The sequence below is a fragment of the Ptychodera flava genome, chromosome 12 (genome assembly GCF_041260155.1).
Source record: "Ptychodera flava strain L36383 chromosome 12, AS_Pfla_20210202, whole genome shotgun sequence".
NCBI lineage: Eukaryota > Metazoa > Hemichordata > Enteropneusta > Ptychoderidae > Ptychodera > Ptychodera flava.
The window spans coordinates 6967658-6976890 of record NC_091939.1 but is presented as its reverse complement, the minus strand read 5'-3'; positions in this window follow the sequence as shown (position 1 = coordinate 6976890).

The window sequence follows — 9233 nt, the reverse complement described above, 5'->3', positions numbered from 1 at the left end:
GCTATTTTGTCCAGTGTCTTTAATGTGCTTTCATAATGTAACAGGTAAGACTTATCGGACTAAGTTTCAACTACCAGTCATTTTACAGACAAAGCGTAATTTTTATTTTCAAACTTTACACAATAATAAGCAGTTTGGAAATGTCCAAACTGATTTCTTTCGCAAGTTGCGGTTAAGATTAAAGATATGGCAGTGTGATGCTGTTGGTGAGTTTTGCAGCATTACTGCACTCAATTTGAAAGTCTGATATTTGTTTGTACCAAAATTTCATGAAAAATGTCAAAGCGTATTTATAAACACTCCCCCATGGGATCACAATGCGCAGTGACACACTCTTGAACTTTGAGTCATTCCAGGACTACTGTTCATATATGATCTCTTGCATTATGTCTTCGTCTTCAAAATGATTTGCAATTATTACAGTGGTTTGCGTTGACCTATTGGCAATAGACAAACTAAACATTGTCTAAATTGAGGTGTTGTCAACACTGTCAGGCGTAACTATCAGCTAAGTGGTAATGTCAGTCGATCATAAAGGAATCAACTCTGCAAAAGTTGAAATATTGTCCAGCAGGAGGTCAGACGCAGTCAAAACCACCACATATGTCCTCGCACTGTCCTACAAGACAAGGTTTCAATTTGGCAGAGTTGATTTCACTGTGATTACTGCTCAGCTGATAATTATACCTGACAGTGTTGGCAACACCTCAATTTAGATGATATACAGTAGTTCGCGTAATGCCAATCCGTCAAAGCAAACCACTGTAAGCACTATCCTGCTAGGCCTATGATCACCTCAACATTGCTGAGTCAGTGAATAAAAGGTATCAAGCCAAAACCTATGTATCTTTACCTTCTTGGGATAGGTACTAGTTGTAGGAAGTTGTATAAAGTCATCTATTTTTAGGGGCTATAAAATGTTCGAATCTTCGTTACAAAGCTTAGAATTCACATGGGGCATGATATGCTTCAGTGGCTTTCACCAATTTTATGTGACAGTGACATTGGCGGGATTTAGAGTCAAGCCTTTTAAACTTTTACAAAGTACTGTACCAAATGCTGACACTGACACATGAATAACTTCTCTCATTTGATCCAACATAGATTGCACACTTTCACTTGATTTCATTGTTGTCAGTCATAACAAAAACATACCAGCATTTGGCCCTATAAAACACATGCTGCTAGTGTGCAAGTTGGCTCTGGCTGAATGCACAGTCATTGTAGTTTCTTAAAAGCTTATTCCCATCAGCTGAGGCATATTTCATATATTTATATACTGCAAAGGACAATTTTTAAAAGTGGCCACCAATTTCTGTGATCACTTTAGAGTACACGAAGTTGAATCGTTGGAAAAAAAATATGAAATTTAGACATGTACGTATTATAGCATAATGCTGTATCAATATGTAACACATCTATCACACTGGTTAGTTCTTTGAAAAAGCAATAAAAAATGTTCAGATACTGTTGAATTCAACGTTTTTGAGTTCCTAATTTTGAACTCAATAACCAATTTATTATTTACATTGTAATACAAAAGGTATTTGTCGTTAATTCACAAAGATTTATTTTTATAATTTAGGTCCTCACCGAATTTGGGAAAATGTGTTTTTTTGTTAAACCATGGACAGTTTTCCCTATCTCCAGGTTCTACAGTATGTATCTTGCATAGATATAAAACAAAGATGGCTAGTTTTTGGAGTACTTGAACATAAACTCATGGCTTCAAAACATTGATGTGAAATATGTTTTCATGTTCCCCTCCTGAAATCGAGCACAACAACTCTTTATATTCGTTCAGGCATAGACATTTATGCCGTTCATACACAGGCCATTGAAACGTCTCTGAAACGGTTCTGGGCCAATACTGACACAGAAAGTTATGTGTGGACACTCGAAGTGGTTCTGAAGCGTTTCAGATTTGAGACGGTTTAGTCGGCCCGACCAGAGCCGTTGTAGGGATTAACTCTTTTCGCAAATCGCTGTGTGGACAGACTGAGCGCTTCAGAAGCGTTTCAAACGCCCTCACGCGACAGGTATTTGTAACATAAAACAAACAACAACCAATATACAATATTCACTTTCGCCATGGCTGCCGAACACAGTACTACATCTCGCGGTATACTGGTCCGACGAAGAGATAAGCTTGCTACCAAAAACCCTATCAATTCGACCAGAAAAATTCATTACGATTTGAAAAACGTTGAATTAATAGGAAATTAAAACTGCCGAAATAATTTAGTGGTCGAATTTAATTTGGAACGAGGAGGATGAAATTTAAGCTAGACATGTTTGCCATGTTGAGACTGCTTCAAAGCATGGACTGTGAAATTTTGTGAGGTCGACAAATTTCGTAACAAAAAAACCTCAAACGCACGTTGGTGTCACATCAAAATCAAAGTGGCCGCGATTACAGACGGAACAATCTGTGACACTGCCACCGGCCGCTCGACGGACGACACGTAAGTTGACATAGTGTGCCAGCCCTTGGAAATATATTGTAACTCCTTGACAGACAGATGAGATAGTCTTATAGCGTTTGATGCATTGAAAGTTGTAAAAATAATAAAAAATGACATCACCGATCATAAGAAACGTGGTGTTGAAGATAATAGTTTTTAAAAGAAGACTATGACGACCATATTTCTGTATCTATTAAACTTTAGAAAACCAACATCTGAAGATTTACTTCAACCAACACTTTTGGATTTGTTCCACTCTTTATTATAAGATTAGTCGAATTTCTGGAAAGTAGGTGTACATTTTCGATGTCTGTGTATCGTCTACACCGAAGTCATATCCGAAAGAGTATAATCAGTTCGCGACAGCGTAAACCTCTCTCTCCGGCATTTCAATGTTTTATATTGTCGACATTTATATATCAGTCTGAAGTTTCAGGTCACTGCTCATTGCAAGTAGTTGATGTCAATTTTTCCGTATCGGGCATGGTCTCTATCGTCACTCTAATCGTTAGTGTTTTCCTGTTATATTCCATATCAAACTCAAAACACAACGTGAACAACGCTGATAATATATTGCATCTTTCGTATCGAAAACCGGTAAATTTCGTAAATGGTGACATGTCACGGCCTGGAGAAAGTTCATCACCATCGATCGAATGTCCGTGACGCTTCCAAATAGACATATTGAAATGCACAGGGAACTTCGCGGTATGGCAATTATATGAATTTACCGTGAAGAAAGTCTGTGACTTTAAACTGGCCGTACAACCAACAATAAACATGGCGGAGCAATGATACCGATTTCAGAGACTTCGATTTTTTTTCATTGCGACCTCGACCGCTGGTGAGAGCGAGTCGTCTATTTTTTCCCACTGGCTATTTGGCTTTGAATTTTCAATCGCCATCATGTGCTAAGTTAAAGCTAAAAACAAGACGGGCGTTCTCTGTAAATCAATAAGCCTTTTGAATATGAAAAAATCGGACATCTGAACCTCAACACGCAGCTTGAAAGTTGTTCTCCAAATCAGGACAGGGACATCGGCCCGGGACATCGGTGAGGCCGGATTTCACGTAGTAGCTATGGAAACCGACGGCTCGTTCGTTGTAAGAAACCATGCGATGTACGCTCCCTTGGGCCGTGGAATTTCGCCGTATCGCCTCTACAGACTACACCGTCTATTACCTAACCATGCTATTAAACAATCACACGATAGTTCAGTAACATATATCTTCATTAATCTACCGTCATCCACCGTCGAACACTTCGAAAACAATGGTCGCGGTCACGGATTCAAGGACGTTCACAAGAAGACATTATCAATAAGTGGCGCGCAGAATTATTTTTACTGGTTTTGAGAACTTCTAAAATAACTTGTAATCTGTATATCTTCACACATCGAACCGATATTGTATACCTATCACCGTCGAAGTTTATGTCTTTCACTGTAGAGTTCTTTTTATCAAAAACACCTATTCAGAAGAGTCCCACAGAGCAGTCAAATGAAAGGATAATTGCTTCAAGCGAATGAAATTGCACGAAAGAATAAAATCAACAGCACACCATGGACGTGATTTAAAACAATAGCGCTTGTGAATAGGACTATTCTATTTGAGTAAAAAGTGCCGTTTTTCTCGCAATTTTAGCAACTGTAACGACCCTTTATTCTTTAATACCTTTCCATAATTGAATTAAACTAGGTTTAGGGCTTATACACACAGTGTACACTGATGTACAGAACTTTAAAAAGTATTCTGCTGGTAACGAACAGGGGTTTACACTCTAATGGGCGCAGTAAAACAATGGTCACGTCCATAGGTTCAAGGACATTCACGGGGAGACACGATGGCAAATAGTGCAGTGTCGTAAAATTGCTTAGACTAGTTTTAAGAACGGTACAATATCTGGTCATCGGTATACCGCTACCTGTGAATCGAAACGACAAGTGTAGACCTATAGCTTCGAAATTTTATGGGAGAGACACCACGACTGAGACCGACAGTAGCACAACAAACTATTCCCAATTGTGCGTCCGTGTTTAATACAGACATCTCTGTAGGTGATTCTGGTTTCTCTTGAATCAAAAGTCCGACATTGACGATTAAAATTGACATAAAATAAGTCCGAAAAGTTATGTTTTATTCAACTAACTGATTCATCTCCTTTGATATCCCCTATTAGCTACATGTAAACAGTCCGGAAAGACTGACATCGATGTCTCCCGGGCCCATTTCTTCACCGTTTTGCAAAACATCTCATCAGCCGGACGCATGGGCAATGTCTTTGTACGTTGGTCAAAACTAATGACAGTATAGGTCAGGATGTAACATCGTCAAAGTAATATTGAATATGGAAGACGAAAATGCTTTCATTGATTGACAAAAATGAGAGGAACGAGTCAGTAAATATCGAACCATAAAGGGGAGATCGAGACTGCCATCCCCATGATTAATCAACTGGGAACAAAATATATATTTCGATCAACAGACTTACACAACCAGAGACAGCATTTTATTCAGCTTTAAAATAAGTCACCGCCTTTCCTATAATAACACCCCGTTTGCGTTTCGATCTACTCTGCTCTGTCCCCAATCAGTATGGCCGTCCGGGTTTCGCCTGCCGTACTGACTGATACATGGTTATTTCTTCACATATTTTTTCATCGTTTGGCATAAAATACACGGATGCGCTATTTTGCGGGTTGCGGGCTGCGGGCTGCGGGCTGCGGGTTGCGGGCATGAAAAAATGTGTGATTTTTGGTATCATTTTCGCTAGTAGATAGAATAAATGCTAAAATAGTATCTAGATGTATTTGTTTATGGAATAAAAGCCGTGAACTTCTTGAATAATGCCGTGATTTTAGCTTACATCTGGTAAAGCACCACTAACGTCAGAATAGTCCATTTCCATCCAACATTCGCCGTTGCACAGCGCACTGCCGATCGAAGCTTTCGAAATGATATGACTGAACACGGATGAGTAATAATATGAACACAAGACAGATTTCACAACAACTCGCTATACTAACTTTTTATGTAATGATTAGGACGGATAGTTTAAAAGTAAGTTTCAGATCGTTGACAGCACAGATGAACTGGGAGATGAACTTCGGTTCGTTGAAACTCGACACGCCTAATAATTTGTTACTTTTTCATAGAATGCCATGCCCTTCTCACACTTCAGATTAGTTCAACCGCCGATAAAAGCACAATTTTCAGAATCGTTTTCAATGCCGTTTAAAATTATTTTATTGTGGTGAACACGATAATAGTCCTAGGAAACTTTTCATAGTCACGCTGGATCAAATGCATATGGAGCGACTATCATGCTGCAGGTGCAAGTCATAGAATATGTTCATGATATTAGGAGATACACAATTATTGAGAGCTGCAGAACACAAACTCATCCAAAAATATTCCTATTAGGTCGATTCCTGAAAAAAGTCAACGCACCGACGTGTTTTCCCGCTGAAATTCTCGCGTAAATGTTAGCGGAATGTCGTTCTCTGTGGTCGTGACCTCGGTTGAACCGAAACGGCAAAGTAAGCTAAGTCCATTGTCGTACGTCTTTTTCTTTTTAAAGATTTCATGAAAAATACACGGCATTTAAATACACAACACTTCTACGCTTTTTTGAAGTCAAATCTTTCCTTACACATTGCATTTAAGTAGGTATTGTTTAATTTTCTGTATGTGTTGCCCTAGAACCGAATTGTGAATAGATGCATTACAAAGAATTTACTTCCTATGGCCTGATACTAGAAATGTAACAATTTTCATTCCGCGATAAGTGGCGACATTTCCGAGGCGCGAATTTTTTTTGTCAGTCTGGTATTATTTCTCACTCACATCCATGGCAAGAAAGAAAAGTGATTTCAGATCCCAAATTATTTGTGATGGCCAGGCAGCTCGGAACAAATAAATTGGTCCTCGGAATCGCCGCTTTTAGTTTAGCAGATTTTGATTTTTTTTCAGAAACATGACGTATTTTCACCCACTTGGTATGGTCTGTTATAGCATCTTTAGTCCAAAAAAATCAATTTTACAGCATATATGTTTTCAACAGCCTTCAAATGTACAGTATTATGTTAAAATACACAATATGGAATATGTTGTGTTTCATTAATTTTAACCATCTTGACCTGATGGTGAAATATGGACTTGGCAGGAAAAGGGATACTGTACGATAGACCTGATCATGATTATTGATAATAGACACCTTCTAAAGGTTTTATTTCTTATATACTAAATGCCATATTACATATATTAGAAATCTAGCCATAATTCTAAAAACCCGCAGCCCGCAGCCCGCAACCCGCAACCCGCAGCCCGCAGCCCGCACTTTAGCAGATACTAAAATACAGCATCTCTTTGGTGCACAAGGCAAATCATCGTTTAGAAGGAAAGTCACAGGAGGTTAGGATATTATATACCGTAGGTGAAATTAGAATGGAATGTTGAAGATGAAAAGACTTTTATCAGTCGACAAAATTGCCACAAACCGAGAATTGAGATTGTCTATGATTTATTAATTGGGAACAAAAATATTCGATTGAGTCATTCAGTTTGTGTTTGATTCGTTTCAAAAATGTGTTCCTACATTCTTATCCGATTGTTTGTGTTAATAAAAATGTTTGTTTCGCCTCGGATATTTGTAGGGAAGTTTGGATTAGTGTGGACGGTAATGTTTTGTTTGTGTGAGGAAAGCTTATGGCGAGGCGAAACAAACATTTTTATTAACACAAACAATCGGATAAGAATGTAGGAACACATTTTAGAAACGAATAAAACACAAACTCGACACAAAAACATTTTGGATAGTTAGGTAGGGAGCCTCTTTCACATTCTTTACAGCCAGTACGACGTCGTCCATTTCAGCCATCTTGTTACAAACAATGCTTGGCCATACACACCTTTTGAACTCGAGAGGGCGCATTAAGACGTCTTAAACATCAAAACAATGGCTTAATTTTGTGTATGTGGACGCAAGCGGACTCAATCTATTAATCCCCTGTGTTTACAAATCACAAATAGTGTTGCAGAAGCGTTTCAATTTTTCCCTGTCTGAACATAGTAATTTTCCCCCCCAAATGTCAATGGTTCAGGCGATAGCTCTGCTTTTGTTTTCTTAAAGCGCAGTGGTCGTCGCGCCGCGCTTGCGTGGTTTCTTTGTTGATAAACATAAATTTTTGTAAACATAAGTCTTCTCAACTTCAATAGGAGTGAGATGGGAGCAGTCCCCCACTTTGTTAAGGCCTTTGTAAGACTCAACATCATGCAATAGTAAAATATTAAGATCGGAAACGAACTTCAGTGGTATAAACTCGTGTAGAGCTACGAACATTGGGACACTACACTCAGCACATTATGTCGCTGAGTTCACTGTACGCAGACACAGTGAACAAACAGCTTTGATCGCGCGCGATCACACTGGTTATACACAATGCTATGTACAGTACAGTGAAAATACATAACTAAAATGATCAACATTGCCTATATATGTAGACCAGCAACAAGCACAATGCCTAACACAAAAATTACACTAAAGACCATGATCGGCTAGCCTGAGCAGGACACGGGAGATGTGTTGGGAGACGGTCACCGCGTTGACGTACACGGATATAGAGAATCCGGTCCCACAACGTACCGGCCGGCCCGCGACGACTTGGCCCACAACCAACTGTTGATCACCATGTCTTACTTCTCCTAGTATTACGTGGTAAGAAATAGTAAATGTCAGGAAACAATAGACAAAACGAGCGGGTTTTCGGGCCATTTGGCAGGAAAATTGCACGGCTACACCGTGCATAGACGTATCGAGAGATCCTGTGCCCCGGCCTGTGCACGGTAATGGCAGTGATCCAACGCTAGCTGGTGTAGGCCTACCGGTGCTGGGCAAACTTCGTTGTTGTACCTCCTGATTGCCGGGTAGGTCTGAATCCTCTTTCAAGTGAGATAACCCCCACATAACAAGAAGACCTATGAAAGGTCCTTCGCTTGACTTGATACCTGTACTCAGAATTCTCGTTTGCACCCCAAAACAGGGTAAACTTTGTTGCAGTTGAGTTGGATTCTCCACAGCCGAGTGTAACGCGCCATATACCCGTTTGACACGGACGTTCATACAGACCACGGAACGGAACAGATGCAGAGATGCTTCTTGCTGCAGCGGGCATTGCTCTGCTAGCTGTAGATTTCTGTAGTTTGAGTTGTTGTCTTTGTACAACTTGTTGTACTCCTGTCGGGCCTCTTGAAATGAAAGCTCTCGTCCTTGCTAGCGATGTCGAAAACTAGAGCCCGGTCGTTGATAGTCTGTTGGCGTATACATGCGTACGTCTAGCTCTATGGCTCGAGCGATATTAGTAGCCGAGCCCCATTCAACTGATTCAAGAAAATCATGAGCAAATGTGATCTCAATCCAGCGTGCAATTATTGTTCAATATTCAGCAGATATTTAACTTAGATTAATTGACCTTTTATTGCGTGTTACATTTGGTTAGTTGGTATGCTTGTGACAGATCAGCCGCCATTTTAACAAGCGGCAATATCGCAAACATTACAATCAACCCGTAACATGTGCGGCGTTCTTGGATTTGTTTACAACAGAGGGGGACCCCCTCAGGAGGATGCGCAGCGCGACGACCACTGCGCTTTAAGTTGTATACTTTTACTTCTGCTTACTGTTCCATGTGTAATTACTCCAGCTCCAGTATCTGTGAAAATTAGTTTCGAAACAAAGGCGCCCTCTATGAAAATGCCTCGTTCTCGTAG